This window comes from Chrysemys picta, chromosome 14, assembly GCF_011386835.1.
Source record: "Chrysemys picta bellii isolate R12L10 chromosome 14, ASM1138683v2, whole genome shotgun sequence".
Lineage (NCBI taxonomy): Eukaryota > Metazoa > Chordata > Testudines > Emydidae > Chrysemys > Chrysemys picta.
In genome coordinates, this window is record NC_088804.1 from 36,277,423 (window position 1) to 36,295,370 (window position 17,948).

A 17,948-nucleotide genomic window follows, 5' to 3' on the forward strand; every position below is an offset into this window, starting at 1 on the left:
TCACAGACTTCTACACAGCTACAAAACTCCCTTCAGCTCTCTGAGGTCCTTCCCCGCCCCCCACCCCCGACAACAGCACTTCAGAGGAGGCCTCTCCTCTTCCATAACCAAAGCTCTCCTGTAAACTTCCCACTCCTTCTGCTGCATTACTAGTGGGCAGAAAATCACAGAGCCAGCCTGGAGCTGTTTCAGATCAAAGCTGTTCCACGTCCTCAATTAGAAAAAAAAATTTAAAAATTTAACTGCTCCTGAAGGAGGCAAACTCACTCCAAGAAGTACATAAAAGAGCAAAAAGAACTGCTGCCCTGCCTGCTTTCTCCAGTTTCCACTGGATGTGATGCACATGCCATTTTTGGATCCCAATGGGATAAGTGAAGTAGGCACTCAGGGCTCAAACCCCAGCAGTGCTTAAAACTGACCTTGGTGCAGCTGAAGGTGGGGGTATGCGAAGGCAGCTTGAAGATGCCTTTCAGCTCCCTCTCAGTCCTGAGGGAATGCTCTGCTACCCATTTCAGGGTAGCTTTAAAACTCCTCTGGCAGTGCAAAGGGCGGAATCGGGTCCATGCCATATGCTTGCTAAGAAGCTGCGTGGATTCTGACGAACAAATCGTGCCACACATTCAATTCACATTTCTGCGGTACAATTCCAGAATAAACAGGCAAAGGGAATGCAGGGGTTGCAAACCTCACTGAAGAATTTATCTTGAAATGGCAGTGGGCCACATGCTGCACTCTCCTACATCCAGGCACCCCAGTTTAAGTCACTGGGGTTGAGTGAATATAGGAGAGAGAGGAATTTGGCCCAGCAGCTCATACAATCATTAAAAAAAACATATAAGATGACAACTTAGGACTGGTCAACTCTAGAAAGTTAGGTTGACCCAGTTACATTGCTCAGGGGTGTGGAAAAAATCACCCCCCTGAGAGAAGTAGCTAAACTGACCTACGCACCAGTGTAAACAGCGCTAGGTTGATGGAAGTATTCTTCCGTCCACCTAACTACTACCTCTCAGAGAGGTGGGCTTACTTACTACAGTGACAGAAGAACCCTTTCAATTGCTGTAATAAGTGTCTACACCGAAGCGCTACAGTGGAGCAGCTGTGCCGCTGCTGCCTTTCTACTGTTGACACAGCCTTAGGTTTCTGAATCTCTGAAAAGGCTTGAATCTGATTTCTGTCAAGTGAAGGTAAAGGGGAAGTTTCTCTTTTATCTGAAAATTGTCAATCAACCATCTCACTACTGAACCAGAGTGTAGATTATCCAGCAATTACTTCTGAGCCAATGAGTTTCATTCCCAGCGGCTACATTCCACAAGCCCTTACTCACATTGCATAGCACTTACTCACCCACTGACTCCAACAGGACTACTGGTGTGAGTAAGTGCTCGGTAACATAAGAGTGGCAGAACCTGAACCCCCAGTCAGCTACAGAAGCCTGCAGGTAGAAGCATAGAATCATAGAATATCAGGGTTGGAAGGGACCTCAGGAGGTCATCTAGTCCAACTCCCTGCTAAAAGCAGGACCAATCCCCTATCTCCTTGCATTTTATTGACCGAGGCAGTGTCTGTAGACTATGCAAAGGAAAATTGCCAACTTGACATTTGTCCCCAGTTAGATTTAGCAGTATCTTCTTTCTACTAGCTCAGCATCACAATTTCTGCACACGCCTCGCAGGCTCTCCTAGTGTTTGTCTGTAATTCATATGCTTTCCCAAGCATGTCTTCCCACGGGATGTGTATTCAATCATAAGTATGTGTTTACTCCGTTTTGACCAGAACCTACTTTCAGATTTGTTGTGGCTATTTTTCCTGGCAATACAAGTTGCTGTTGCAAGGATTCCCTGTGGAAATGTCCTGCTCATCTCTGCTTTACCTCCTAGTGATAGATAGCATAATTTTAAGTCCTTTAGCAACTTGAATTTTTTTTTCTCTTTTCTCTGAAGCTGGTTAGTTCTTGTAAAACTAAAACATCTTTCTTCTGCTGGAAAGAGAAGGCACAATTGTGTCTTTAGTTTCCCCGCTTCCCCTGCCCTGTATATCCATATTGTAGTAATTTGATGCCAATGAATGGTGAGTTATTAAAAAGGATGCTAGAATCATTTTTTGGGGCTCTCCGCTTACACAAATAATGTCAGTCAGAATTAAAGAAGGGGTCAAGGGCAGACCAGGTCTAAACCAGGGTAGAATTGGGGCAGAGGGGGGAGGCCATACTCTTCCAAGCTCCACCCACAAAATAAGACCCATCCCTGTGAATCATCAAAATGGAACTCCACTCAGAGTCGATGGTGTAGATCAGGGGTCGGCAACGTTTGGCACGCGGCTCACCAGGGTAAGCACCCTAGCGGGCCCGGCCAATTTATTTACCTGCTGACGTGGCAGGTTCAGCCGATCGCGGCCCCCACTCACCGCGGTTCGCCATCCCGGGCCAATGGGGGCGGCGGGAAGCGGCGCGGGCCGAGGGATGTGCTGGCTGCGGCTTCCCACCGCCCCCATTGGCCCAGGATGGCGAACCACGGCCAGTGGGGGCCGCGATCGGCTGAACCTGCCGCATCAGCAGGTAAATAAACTGGCCTGGCCCGCCAGGGTGCTTACCCTGGCGAGCCGCGTGCCAAACATTGCCGACCCCTGGTGTAGATGTTCTAAATGTGACCGTGCATGCTCCCCGAGATTGTCCCCTTGTCAGTGGGGTTTGAATATGCCCAGAGGAACTGTGACACTCCTTGGGTTGGTCCCTTGTAAGGGGAGGAGAAGGGAAATAAACATCACCCATTTGTGGCAGCAAAATGAGATAAATTTTGCAAATCTACCATCCCCATCTCCTTATATGAGGAATACTGAGTTAACCGTGATGAAATGTATATGCACATCTGAGGTCATCCCTCACAGAGAGGAATGAGGAGTTCACATTTCAGAGGTTTCCTTACAACCATAACAGCTAGAGAATTGAAAGAAAGAAAGATGAAATTCTGGAGAGTAACAGCCCTTAAGAGGTGCCGGGATGCTGTCTCACTGCAGTCTGAACCACAGCTTGCTCCCTGATTTGAACCAAACTTGAACTGTTTTTTAAACTGTTGCTAATAAAAGAATCTCTCTCTGCTCCCCTCAGTTCTGCCTACATTTGTTGATAGTGTGACAGTTCATAGGACATATCTGACAGCCCCTACATATTCCTGAGCGGGCATTCAGACACGCAATGCACTCTGGGATAACATAAGAATGGCCATACTGGGTCAGACCAAAGGTCCATCAAGCCCAGTAACGAGTCCTCTGACAGTGGCCAATGGCAGGTGCCCCAAAGGGAATGAACAGACAGGTTATCATCAAGTGATTCATGCCCTGTCACCCAATCCCAGCTTCTGGCAAACAGGTAGGGACACCATTCCTGCCCATCCTGGCTAATAGCCATTGATGGACCTATCTTCCATGAATCTATCTAACTCCCTTTTGAACCCCATTATAGTATTGGCCTTGACAACACCCTCTAGCAAGGCGTTCCAGAGGTTGACAGTGCATTGCGTGAAAAAATATTTTCTTGTGTTTGTTTTCAACCTGCTACCTATTAATTTCATTTGGTGGCCCCTTGTTCTTGTATTATGAGAAGGAGTAAATAACACTTCCTTATTTACTTTCTCCACACCACTCATGATTTTATAGACCTCTATCATATCCCCCCTTAGTCGCCTCTTTTCCAAGCTGAAAAGTCCCAGCCTTATTAACCTCTCCTCATACGGAAGCTTTTCTATACCCCTAATCATTTTTGTTGCCCTTTTCTGAACCTTTTCCAATTCCAATATATCTTTTTTGAGATGGGGCAACCACATCTGCATGCAGTATTCAAGGTGTGGGCGTACCAGGGATTTATATAGAGGCAATATGATATTTTCTGTCTTATTATCTATCTCTTTCTTGATGATTCCCAACATTCTGTTCGCTTTTTTGACTACCGCTGCACATTGAGTAGATGATTTCAGAGAACTATCCACAATGACTCCAAGATCTCTTTCTTGAGTGGTAACAGCTAAGTTAGACCCCATCATTGTATATGTATAATTAGGTTATGTTTTCCAATTTGCATTACTTTGCATTTATCAACATTAAATTTCATCTGCCATTTAGTTGCCCAATTACCCAGTTTTGTGAAATCCTTTTGTAGCTCTTCGCAATCTGCCTGGGACTTAACTATCTTGAGTAGTTTTGTATCATCTGCAAATTTTGCCACCTCACTGTTTACCCCTTTTTCCAGATCGTTTATGAATATGTTAAATAGGACTGGGCCCAGTACAGATCCCTGGGGGACACCACTATTTACCTCTCTCCATTCTGAAAACTGACCATTTATTCCTATCCTTTGTTTCCTACCTTTTAACCAGTTACTAATCCATGAGAGAACCTTCCCTCTTATCCCATGAATGCTATTTTGCTTAAGAGCCTTTGGTGAGGGACCTTGTCAAAGGCTTTCTGAAAAATCTAAATACACTATATCCACTGGATCTCCTTTGTCCGCATGCTTGTTGACCCCCTCAAAGAGTTCTAGTAGATTGGTGAGGCATGATTTCCCTTTACAAAAACCATGTTGACTATTTCCCAACAAATTATGTTCATCTATGTGTCTGACAATTTTGTTCTTTACGATAGTTTCAACCAATTTGCCCAGTACTGAAGTGAGGCTTACTGGCCTGTAGTTGCCAGGGTCACCTCTGGAGCCCTTTTTAAAAATTGGTGTCACATTAGCTATCCTCCAGTCATTTGGTACAGAAGCTGGTTTAAATGATAGGTTACAGATGACAGTTAGTAGTCCTGCAATTTCACATTTGAGTTCCTTCAGAACTCTTGGGTGAATACCATCAGGTCCTGGAGACTTATTACTGTTTAGCTTATCAATTTGTTCCAAAACCTCCTCTAATGACACCTCAATTTGGGACAGTTCCTCAGATCTGTCACCCAAAAAGAATGGCTCAAGTTTGAGAATCTCCCTCACATCCTCAACAGTGAAGACCAAGGCAAAGAATTCATTTGGTTTCTCCGCAATGGTCTTATCATCTTTGAGTGCTCCTTTAGCATCTCCATTGTCCAGTGGCCCCACTGGTTGTTTAGCAGGCTTCTGCTTCTGATGTATTAAAAAAAAATTGCTATTACTTTTGGAGTCTTTGGCTAGCTGTTCTTCAAATTCTTTTTTGATCTTTCTAATTATATTTTTACATTTCATTTGCCAGAGTTTATGCTCTTTTCTATTTTCCTCATTAGGATTTATCTTCCACTTTATAAAGGATGCCTTTTTGCCTCTCACTGCTTCTTTTACTTTGTTTTTTAACCACAGTGGCTCTTTTTTGGTTCTCCTACTATGTTTTTTAAATTGGGGTATACATTTAAATTGAGCCTCTGTTATGGTGTCTTTAAAAAGTTTCCACACAGCTTGCAGGGTTTTTACTTTTGATACTGTACCTTTTAATTTCTGTTTCACTAACCTCCTCATTTTTGTGTAGTTCCCCTTTCTGAAATTAAATGCTACAGTGTTGGGCCACTGTGGAGTTTTCCCCACCCCAGGGATGTTAAATTTTATTATATTATGATTAGTATTACCAAGCGGTCCAGCTATATTCACCTCTTGGATCTGATCCTGTGCTCCACTTAGGACTAAATCAAGAATTGCCTCTCCTCTTGTGGGTTCCAGGACCAGCTGCTCAAAGAAGCAGCCATTTAAGGTGTCAAGAAACTTTATCTCAGCATCCCTTCCTGAGGTGATATGTACCCAGTCAATATGGGGATAGTTGAAATCCCCCATTATTATTTTTGAGTATTTTATTTTAATAGCCTCTCTAATCTCCCTGAGCATTTCAGAGTCACTAACATCATCCTAGTCAGGTGGTCTGTAATATAGACCTACTGCTATATTCTTATTTTTCAAGCATGAAATTACTATCCATAGAGATTCTGTAGTACAATTTAGATTATTTAAGATTTGTACTTCATTTGATTCTATGCTTTCTTTCACATATAGTGCCACTCCCCAACCAACACGACCTGTTCTGTCCTTCCGATATATTTTGTACCCTGGTATTACTGTGTCCCATTGATTATCCTCATTCCACCAGGTTTCTGTGATGCCTATTATATCAATATCCTCATTTAATACTAGGCACTCTAGTTCACCCATCTTATTATTTAGACTTCTAGCATTGTTACATAAGCATTTAAAAAACTTGTCATTTTTGGCTGTCCCCTATTGCATGATGTAATTGAATGGGACTTTTTTTCATTTGACTGTTTCTCATCAGATCCTCCCTGTATTTTATCATTTTCCATCCTCTCCTCCTTATTAGGACATAGGGAATCACCATTTATAGATTCTCCCCTAAGGAATGACCAAACCACATGCTCCTCCACACCCATCAGCTCTCCCCCAGCCCTTAGTTTAAAAACTGTTCTACAACATTTTTTAATGTTAAGCGCCAGCAATCTGGTTCTGTTTTGGTTTAGGTGGAGCCCATCCTTCCTGTATAGGCTTCCCCTCTCCCAAAAGCTTCCCCGGTTCCTAATAAATCTAAATGCCTCCTCCCTACACCATCATCTCATCCACGCATTGAGACCCTGCAGTTCTGCCTGTCTAACTGGCCCTGCGCGTGGAACTGGGAGCATTTCAGAAAATGCTACCATGGAGGTCCTGGATTTCAATCTCTGACCTAGCAGCCTACATTTGGCCTCCAGGACCTCTCTCCTATCCTTCCCCATGTCGTTGGTACCTACATGTACCATGACCACCAGCTCCTCCCCAGCACTACACATAAACCTATCTAGATGTCTCGAGAGATCCGCAACCTTCACACCAGGCAGACGAGTCACCATGCGGTTCTCCCAGTCATCGTAAACCCAGCTCTCTATGTTTCTAATGATCGAATTGCCCATTACTAATACCTATCTCTTCCTAATAACTGGAGTTGCGTCTCCCGGAGAAGTATCCTCAGTGCGACAGGATACCACACCATCTGGGAGGAGGGTCCCAACTATGGGATCGTTTCCCTCTGCTCCAGTTAGATATTCTCCTTCCCTGAGGCCTTCATCCTCCTCAACAGCACAGAGGCTGTCAGACTGGGGGTGGGACCGTTCTACTGTGTCCCGGAAAGTCTCATCTATGTACCTCTCTGTCTCTCTTAGTTCCTCCAGGTCAGCCACCCTGGTCTCCAAAGTCTGTACACGGTCTCTGAGGGCCAGGAGCTCCTTGCATCGAATGCATACATACACACCAGCCCATACATGCTGCATTAGGTGTAATAAACTGGGTAGCTTCCACTCTGTTGCTGGACTGCTGCTTGCATTCTCTTTTTACTCCTGAAGCTTGTTCCCCTGTTGGTGCTTTGTTTTTATCAAGTGGTGTTTTAACCTTTAAGTGCAAAGAATGTTAGGTGTATCTAGAGCCTGGTCACACTCCCCCTGTAAACTCCCTTGCCAAACTCCCCTGTTAGCCGCTCCCGGTTGCTAGCTCCTCTGGTTGTGTAGGAGCATGCTTTTTAAAGCCCTGCTCTGCCTGAGTAACCCTTCCCCCTGGTTAAGGGTTGATTGGATGCCTCGTCAAGAAGCTCCTAGCTCTCAGCCTCGCCTAGCAGGCTGCTAGGCTCAGCACACACATGGTCAGCACCTGGTCCCCCAAACAAACAGACCACACGGTATAGTTCAGTCAAGCAGCAAGCACACCACAAACACTACAGACAACAAATTTACCCCAAGGGTCCCACACTCGCTCTTCCTTCACCTGGAGAAGTCCCTTGCCAAACTCCCCCGTTAGCTGCTCCTGTTCGCTAGCAACTGATAGAGCCCCAGGACATGTGATGTTTGACTTCAGAAATATTAGGACACAACACAGAGTCTGCCAGACACACAGCACCTTCATCAACAAAGGCAGGACGCATTAAGGTTCCAAGAAAATACGGTATTGACTGGGGCTTGTTTGTGGAGGAAATTGCAGGATATGAGATGCCTGGAAATGATCAGGGAGACAAAATGTTATCCAGGATTTCTGAACCACTAAACATCTCAGTGTCTCCATCTGTGTCCCCCCATCCCACAGATCCCCTGTTCCTGGAGCATCTATGAACAAACCGAGCTGTGCTTGGAACAGACCTTTTGCTTAGCTCCTTCTGAATCCTCTCTATTTAGTCCCAAATAAGAATGATTTATTGCTTTCCAGTTGCTCAGGAATGAGTGTCAATTACACTTTCTTTAATAAAAGGATTTCTTAGAGGATGAATCCAGGCCTCATTTTTATTTAAGTGATATAATAACGACCTTTTAAAATGCTTATTACTTTATAGATTTTCTTTCTCTGCCATTGACTCTCTCAACACCACACAATATATTTTAGTCCTTGGCAAAGACTTAAATATTCTAAGCTAGTAGTGTTTGTCTATTTTATTAATGCACATGCCAAGATCCAAGATAGCCAGCAAGGGGCCAGATGCTGCTACTTTTACTCCTCTTTATTTAACGGCTCGGTGAGCGCCAGTGATTTCTGTTGGGCTGTCCGAAGAGTAAGGCACAACTCCTCATGAGTATGAGTGGCAGCAATGAACAAGACTATGCAGACTAGACTGACTGATGACGTGACTGAGAGAGAAAAGGCTGCTCGACACTTGCTGAAAGGTAACGGCATCAGAAAAGGGTTATCGTGTTTGCTGCCCTAGTACTCCCTGACCTTATGGGATAGTCAAATTAGTTACACTGTTTCATTACTCTGTCCTCTAAAGCACCACCACGTTCATTAAAGATGGCACAGCATCAGGTTCTGCCAAAAGCTATTCAGTGAGACCAAATCAGGCATGCTATCTTCAGTCCCTCCAGGTGGAGCTGGCTTTCTGCTCACTGCGGCAAGCAAGAGCGTAGGAACATCTCCCCACAAACCATAAGCTTCCACAATTTCCATGCCACCAAGCATGCTGGTTGGCACCGTCCCACATTCGCTTTTATTGTGGTCAGATTTATGGCATCGTTCTTTCAGCCCCTTCAAGAGCTTGCCATTCACTGCTTAAAAATGTACCGCTCAAGGTTAATTTGGATTGCTCTGGAAGAGGTACGTCACCTGCAGACATTCTGAGAGGCAGGAAACATTATTCAAAGCTAGCCTTGCAAAACACACTTTGATTCTTAAATGACACCTTGAAAAACACTGTGATACAGAAACAAGAGCAGCTTCTTCATATTGACTGCCGTGCGCACAATTTTATTATCAAATGTAGCCTAGATTGTGCTCAGGGAAAACAAAAGACAATAAACCCCACAAGCCTTTGATGGCAGCTGCGCTGCTTTCTACCATATTTTGAGTGTGATTTTAATGGCAACGGCTGGTGTTATTAAATTATTTTGAAGAAGACGAGTGCATGATAAAATGAGGAGCAATTAAACCTCAAGCAGTGGGATGCTGTCAGTGATAAACTATTGTCTAGTGGCACATACCTGACTCAACATTACCTCAACCTCCGTCTGCTTTTCTATCTTAGCAGGATTTGAAGCTATAAAAGTCAACTGCTTTGACTAAGCATGACAAGAAAAGGCATTTTTACAATCTATTTGGGGGTAAGAGTACAAATGCCTCGTCTGTGATCTGCCTTCAGCCATTATGCTAGAAAAATAAGAACGTGATGCATTTTGACATATAATCATCAATTCCAATGCAAATGTGTCAGACAAAATAAATCATTAATCATAAATAATAATAATAATAATAATAAAATTTAAGATATTTGGTCATTGCTGATTTTAGAGATTGTCATTATATATTTTTTCTTATATTTCAAATCATTTAGAAATTTTGTCAAACCACTACTGAAAGTCTAAAGAAATCAAATACAGAAGCTTTTCAGATATATTACAGGTCTGAATTAAATACTTAACCAACCCCAGAGTGACTAGTTCCAGAGATCTCAGAACAGCAGGTGATATATTACAAGGTACAACACCCAGGCACAATGGCATGAGTTAAGAGCAAACTTGGGGGGGAGGGATAGCTCAGTGGTTTGAGCACTGGCCTGCTAAACCCAGGGTTGTGAGTTCAATCCTTGAGGGGGCCACTTGGGAACCTGGGGCAAAATCAGTACTTGGTTCTGCTAGTGAAGGCAGGGGGCTGGACTCAATGACCTTTCAAGGTCCCTTCCAGTTCTAGGAGATGGGATATCTCCATTAATTTCAAAATAATTTCAAAATAATAAGAACCTTCATCTATTTTTACTCTCAACCTGAACCTCTTTGACTTTTTTTTTCCTTCTAGTTTCTGTCCAGGGATGGAACTGTTGTGGCTGGATTACCATACGAGAGAGTCTTCTAACAACATTTCCAGCTGGGGCCAGATATGGACTTTGACTTGTAACTCATGAGAAAACCTGCATGTGTGATCCTTAGCAGATGAGGATTGGAGAAGCATCTTTTCAAGTAACTTTGTCTTCACCCACAACCATTTCAGATCTGAGTACAACTTGACCCGCAGGAAGGAGGCCCTTGAAGAATTCCACCTGGATTTCAACAATTTCCACCCCACCATCAACCTCAGCCTGGACCAGTCCACACAAGAGATCCACTTCCTGGACATTACAATGCAAATAAGTGATGGTCACATAAACACCACCCTATACCGGAAACCTACTGACCACTATTCTTACCGAACCATCCAGGAGACATCACATGATCCATTGTCTACAGCCAAGGCCTAAGATTCAACCGCATTTGCTCCAATCCCTCAGGGACAAACACCTAAAAGATTTTTATCAAGCATTCTTAAAACTACAATACTCACCTGGGGAAGTGAGGAAACAGATTGACAGAGCGAGACGGGTACCCAAAAGTCACCTACTACAGGACAGGCCCAACAAGGGAAATAACAGAATACCACTGGTCCCAGTTAAAACCTCTCCAGCACATCATCAACGATCTACATCCTATCCTGGAAAACGATCCCTCTCTCACAGACCTTGGGGGGCAGGCCAGTCCTCGCTTACAGATAGCACCCCAACCTGATGAAAATACTCACTAGCAACTACACACCACACCACAGAAACACTAACCCAGGAACCAATCCCTGTAACAAACCCTGTTGCCTACTCTGTCCCCATATCAACTCTAGTGACACCATCATAGGACCCAACCACATCAGCTACCCCATCAGGTCAGCCACACCATCAGGGGCACATTCATCTGCACATCTACTAATGTGATATATGCCATCATGTGCTAGCAATGCTCCTCTGCCATGTACATTGGCCAAACTGGACAGTCTCTACGTCAAAGAATAAATGGACACAAATCAGACATCAGGAATGGTAACATACAAAAGCCAGAAGGAGAACACTTCAATCTCCCTGGACATTCAATAACAGATTTAGAAGTAGCCCTACTTCAACAACAAAAACTTCAAAAACAGACTTCAAAGAGAAACTGCAGAGCTACAATTCATTTGAAAACTTAACATCATTGATTTGGGCTTGAATAGGGACTGGGAGTGGCTGGCTGACTACAAAAGCAATTTTCCCTCTCTTGGTATTGACACCTCCTCATTAATTATTGGGAGTGGACCACATCCATCCTGACTGAACTGGCCTTGTTATCACTGGTTCTCCACTTGTAAAGTAACTCCTTCCTCTTCATTTCCCCGTGTATCTATGCCTGTATCTGTAATTTTCACTCCATGTATCTGTAGAAGTGGGTTTTTACCCATGAAAGCTTATGCCCAAATAAATCTGTTAGTCTTTAAGGTGCCACCGGACTCCTCATCTTTTCGGTGCTTATGTAAATTGAACCCAACCTCCAGATATATTGAAATTCTTGTTAGAGTTGTTTAATAAATGCACAGCACCCAAAGTGAGGTAAAGAAATAGACACCATTATCCCTTGTGCTGAAGAGCTTACTTCTAAGGTCATGATCCTGATCAGGGATCTGCTAATCTGGCCCCGTGCCCAGACTCCATTCTAACACATTCCAATGCAAGATCAAGGCTGAACTGTAATGCTGATGCAATGAGTGAAAGCAACAACCAATGGGGAGATGGGGGAAGGGAACATCATAATGCCACACAGGTTTGTTATATGCTCTGCTTAATAGTACAGCTATAAGTGGGATGTTCGAAAGCATTCAGCTTTCGCCTAACTCTGTTCCCACTGAAGTCCGTGGAAAAACACCCATTCCCTGCTGAGCAGTTTTGAAAAACCCCACACCCTGGGTGAAATCCTGTCTCTATCCAAAGCAATGGGAGTTTTGCCATTGACTTCAATGGAACCAGAATTTCACCCTAAGTGTTTATAAATATGCAGCTTTACCTATCTCTGTGTAACTCTGGATTTCTTTGCTAGCCCCTTAGAACTCTAACATTTTTTTAATTTAATTCTACAACAATTTTGAACACATACTGTTTAAGGGCTGTAATTTTATTCCGACAGACTGCTTGTTAACACCCAGGTGTACTGAACTATGATGATCATCCTACTTTTGTGATCTTTGGATTGGCAGCTTAGATCAACCCTCCAATTAAATATAATTTGGGAACAAGCCACCATTCAAAACAACCGTAGGCTGATTAAGAAATTAATTATTTGACAGATGTGAGTGAAATCCTAGAATAAGCTCAGATATGCAGTCTATAGAGCAGGGGTCGGCAACGTTTGGCACGTGGCTCGCCAGGGTAAGCACCCTAGCGGGCCGGGCCAGTTTATTTACCTGCTGACACGGCAGGTTCGGCCGATCGCAGCCCCCACTTGCCGCAGTTCGCCATCCCGGGCCAATGGGGGCGGCGGGAAGTGGCGTGGGCGAGGGATGAGCTGGCCGCGGCTTCCCGCCGCCCCCATTGGCCCGGGACGGCGAACCGCAGCCAGTGGAGGCTGCGATCGGCCGAACCTGTCACGTCAGCAGGTAAATAAACTGGCCCGGCCCGCCAGGGTGCTTACCCTGGCAAGCCGCGTGCCAAATGTTGCCGACCCCTGCTATAGAGAGATGCCACTATGCCCTTCGATATATAGTAATGTATGTTAAATGTAGGTACCAAAATCTACTGAGAACAAAAAAGTAATATATAGGCAGTATACTTTCTCTAGTAATTCTTTAATACTAGTCTATTTAATGGGAAACACTGGTAGTAAAGAAGGCTCAAATAGGATAAGAAAAAAAAACAACCTTCATATATTCACTGATGTCATCTTAACAACAGCTGATATATTACAATGGTATGCACTTTTTAACTGCAAGTAAAATAGCCATTACACTTGTAACATTTTATGTGAAATGTTATTGGAGAGAAAATAGCTTTGACAATATATATTTGAAAAATTGTTGCTCTTATTCAGAATTCATGACTGCAGTCTTCCTGCAATATATCAAATCTATAGTGAATCGTCCATCACATTACCTTTTAGGTAACGGTTAAACTGATGCTCCATGGTTTATAGAATATTGAAAGCTGAGGAACAGTTTCCTACCCCAAAAAACCTTGCTTAGTTCAGTTTTTAAAAACGGTCTCTTTAAACAAGTATGAAGTACCAGTATATAAATACAGTGCTCCGTGGAATCCAGGGATGTTGCAGCCTGATACAAACACAGTTATTATCACCATTTAAGCAAGTGGCCTGGAGAACGAATGTGTATTAATTATAAAGAATGCAGAGTAAGTACAACTGTGCCTGATTTGCATTTGGTTCAGCTGTTATTTTTCTTTCCAGGGTGCAGAAAGAGATTTCACAGATATTTAATGGAAGGCCATAACAATGGTCCTTCCCATCCAGACAACAGTAATGCAATTATCTTCCCTGCACAAAACACCACCACCACCACATTGTTCATGCAAAGTTAAGATTGAGAAGTAAACTAATAAGGTACTGAAGAATTCAGACAGTAATGATTAGAGGTACCTATTTTGTGGGGGACTGGGTAGCTGAGGGGATCGATACTGGGCTACAGAGCCTTTCATTACTATGGCACAGCGTCAAATCCATCCCATATTGTTTATCCTCTGATGTGTGTTCACTAGCAGACTGGTTGGGTGGTTAAAGTCCATTTCCTGATGGAGGGCACAACGTGGTGTCACAGGGTTACAGCCAGGTTCTTCAGAACCGTAAAAGATGTCCATATGGCAACTGATTGATGTACATATCATTGATCTAGGGATGGGCCAATTCTAAGTTTCATGTTCTAGATGGAAGCCACCAAAAGAGGATATTTGGCTGCTGTGACTCACTGGGGTGGCAGAAGGTGTGATAGGGTTAAACTGGCCCAACCTCAATAGTCTACTAAAAAGGGAAGTCTTGAACTAAACTTCACCAGCCTGAGGAAATAGAGGGATGGGCTTTGAGAGTCCCATAAACAGACACCCAAATGATGACTCCGGAGTGAGCTCTTTATAGAATGCTAGTGGCCACACATCTTATACAAAAGAGATCTAGGTAAAGACTAGTGATCTTTTTGGTTAATAAATGTTATTTTTGAAGAGTTTTATAACACTGTTATTTTCCTGCCTGAATGTGCATGTTACTTTATATAATTCAGCTTCTATATTAAAATTCCCTGTTTTTCTCGTACATATTTAGCCAGGGATTTTTATGTTAGACTTTAAAATAAATGTGTTTTATCTTGTTCCTTCACCTGCTAAAGTTAAGTGCTTTATCATTTTGTTGTGATAATGTAGCACTAACTCAAAATGTGCAGTGAACCCAGAAACCTCTGTTATCTAACCAAAGTATTTTTTCTTGGAATCTACCAAAGAAATAAATATATAACAGGTTGTAGGATTGGGAAGTTGCTCTGTTCATTTTATTGAGTAAATATATGTCAATCTCCATGAAAGAAAAAAGCAAGTGTAACTTGTAAGAGCACAAGGGTGGAGGCAGGGCAGAGTTATAATGTTAGGATATGGACATGGAATTGACCTCCCTTAAAGTTTGGGGGAGGTCAGAAATGGGGTTTTGGTTGCAACCTATCCCTGTTCCATAGATTGTATTCTGACACACATGTAGAAATGTGCACACACACCTATGTAAAAGGGCCAATTCTCATTTGCTCTAAGGTTATTTTACATTACTCTGGTAGTGTAAATGTGGCTTTAAATTACAAAAATACTGCCCGAGCAGTGTAAAGAGGCCTTAGTTTAATTGAGAATAAGAACCACAGATTTACATATGCCATTACACATATATCTGCGCACCCCCTCCCACCCCCAATAGACACAAAAATGTGCGCACACATGAATGCACACAAACACACATCATCACCTGTGGTTCTGGCTGCAGGAGAGAAGAGACTAAAATTGGGTGGGTGTAAATCAAGTGTGGTGGCTGCAATAATTCTTAAAAACAACCGAGGGGAAAAAAGTTTCAAAATATGTTCGCCATAAATAAAATATACAAGGGCTTGCTGTGAGTGCAGTATTGATCCCTGTTGTAAGTTGAGATGTAGAGAACTGCAGTGCTGGCATTTGTGAATTGACAGTAGTCCTGGTTTGCCAGTCCCCAAATTACTATTCCGCACACGGCCAGTTGGAGGGAAGTCATTAATTAGGTTGACTTCTTTACTCAGGATGTAAGGGTAGAATTATCCTACAATGCCCCATGGTATGCTCTTTACTTATGGCTTCTCTAGGACCTTCGGCAAATTGATGGGTAAAAATAACCTCTCAGTGAACGCAAGACAGTCCTTTAAAACACAGCCAAAGAAATGGAAAGGTGGACTGGGGCTGCTAAAGTTTGCAGCAGGATTGGTTGAGGAAGAATTAAATTGATAAAGCTGGGATCGGACAGTCTGTACAGCAGGGTTTAGTCTCCATTGGAATCAATGAGGGCATTACAGGGTGTCTGGCGATTCAAGGGGACCGGGGCGCAGCCAACCCCGTTCTGGAGAGGAGCCCAGCAGGAGGTATTGTGAACTGTCTGACTCAGCTGGACAGCATCTAGTGATTGGGTGGGATGATTTCCAGCTATGAATAGCAGCCCCCTACCCTCCCGCCCCCAGCTCCAAGAAAGGGCGGGCAATACACTCTTCAGTGAATGCAGCAGAATGCTATGAGAAGGCAGACCAATTGACGCTGTGGACTGTGCCCCCAATCCCAACCCCCTCTTCCCCCCAGGCTCGGGAAGGGCGAGATTGTTAAGCTACCAGAGGCCAGGGGTCACCTCACCCTCAGGGGAGAACAGGACTGATGCTTCGTATTATTGCTCCACATTTGTGTGTGTGTTGAGGAATACACAGCCCTGAGGTAAAGGCTACAAACTAAACTGGACATGGCCAATTTTGTCTTAGGCTGCTGACAAAGGCTGTCCACCAGCCTTCAGAGGGTTATCTGTATGTTGCATCAGGAGAATAGGGTTCAAGTCGTATATTTTGCTGTGCACTTCTTGGGGTAAGGAAGAAGGGAACCGAGTGTATCCGCATTGCAAAAGCAGTTGAAACAAGGGAGAGCTAATATTCTTATGCTTTAGATACTCTTGCTATAGAGCAGAGGTTCTCAAACTGTGGTCTGTGGACCACCAGTGGTCCGCGAGCTCCATTCAGGTGGTCCGCAGATAGTTCTCTCTAAGGTGCCACCTGGGTGGCCACACAAAAGAATGAAGGGCCACCCACCTAATTAGTGAAGCCACACAAGCACGGCTTCACTAATTAGGTGCCTGGACCCTGGAGAAGACACACATGTAAGGTGAGGTGGTGGCCGTGGGGAGAATAGGGGGTAGGTGGTAGGGGGCAATAGGGTGAGAAGAGGGGGTTGGGGAGAATTTGGGATATGCAGGGCTGTGGCAGCCAGAGAAAGAGTTGACTTTCCCCAGCTCCAGGGCTGCGGCTGCCGGGGAGAGACCCCCCACCTTCCCAGCCCCACTTCAGGGGCTGCCATGGCAGGAGAGAGACTCTCCCCACCTCCTTCCCAGCCCCAGCTCGGGGGCTGCCGTGGCGGGGGAGAGAGGGCACATCCATCGCATTTATTCGAAACATAAGACTACTGAACTGATATTAAAATATGAGTTGTGTGCTTTTATTTGTAATTAATAATTAAAGTTTTTTTTTATATAGCACTTTTATCCAAAACGCTTTACAATAGTTAGCTAATGGTACAAACAACATTTGGAAAGATCATTAAGTGGTCTGCCGAGACCCTCAGCAAATTTCAAGTGGTCCACACACAAAAAAGTTTGAGAACCACTGCTATGGAGAATAGAGTGGCTTGGCTGATGACTGTGTCCAAATGTGTCAGAGCTGAAAAGTTTCCATGAGGGATCTATCCTTTCTTAATGTCTATAACAAATGCATGTTTATTTCTGGCTTATCACTAAAAGGCAAGAAAACATTCCAGATAATCTTGTCATGCAGGTATAGTCTGACTTATTGCATTGGAAATAAGTTGTCTGTGACACTAACATGTAGAGCTGGGTGGAAAATGGGTTTTTTTTAACTCTTCATCCTGAATCATGATGAAAACTTAAAATTTTTCCCGGGAGGAAAATTCTGATGAATTTCATTTCAGGGTACCCAATACAGAATTCTTCAGCTTGCTTCTGGCTGCCTGACTCCTTGGGCGGTGTCCTCTTTGCACAGCCATGCTACCAGCTCCCTGGAAAGTTGGGTAGCCTGGAAAGGCAAGTGCCCAGAGGAGCCTATGTTGGCAGGAATCCATGTGGGTACTCTGGCCATTCTGCCTGACTGGTTTTCATCAGAAAATTTCCCAGAAGCTCTACTAACACATTGTCTTCCTTTCTGGGCAAGTTGACATCATAGCATCTGTCACGGACTCACAGGTCATGCCCACTCTTGGCCCAGTACGGTCCCTTCAGTGCGACAGCCCTTCTCAGGGGCCCACTCTCTCTCGGGGGTTAAGCCCCGCCGCCTCCTGGAACTGCACCTCTCTGAGCCTTAGCACGCCTGTCTCTCACCGTGGGCCCCCTCATGGAATCCACTCGCTCTGGACCCATGGGGCCTCCACTCCCAGAGGGAATAATGCAACTCT

General features: G+C 44.0%; 1 long non-coding RNA gene across 1 annotated transcript in view; it reads right to left on the minus strand.

The window, feature by feature from the left end:
• Nucleotides 1-577, minus strand: part of LOC135975705 (uncharacterized) — a 51,404-nt gene extending 50,827 nt beyond the window's left edge. The window contains exon 1 of the long non-coding RNA XR_010592700.1: nucleotides 420-577. This is a non-coding gene — a long non-coding RNA (uncharacterized LOC135975705). The remainder of the gene's footprint in view (nucleotides 1-419) is intronic.
• Between the last annotated feature and the right edge of the window lie 17,371 nt (nucleotides 578-17,948).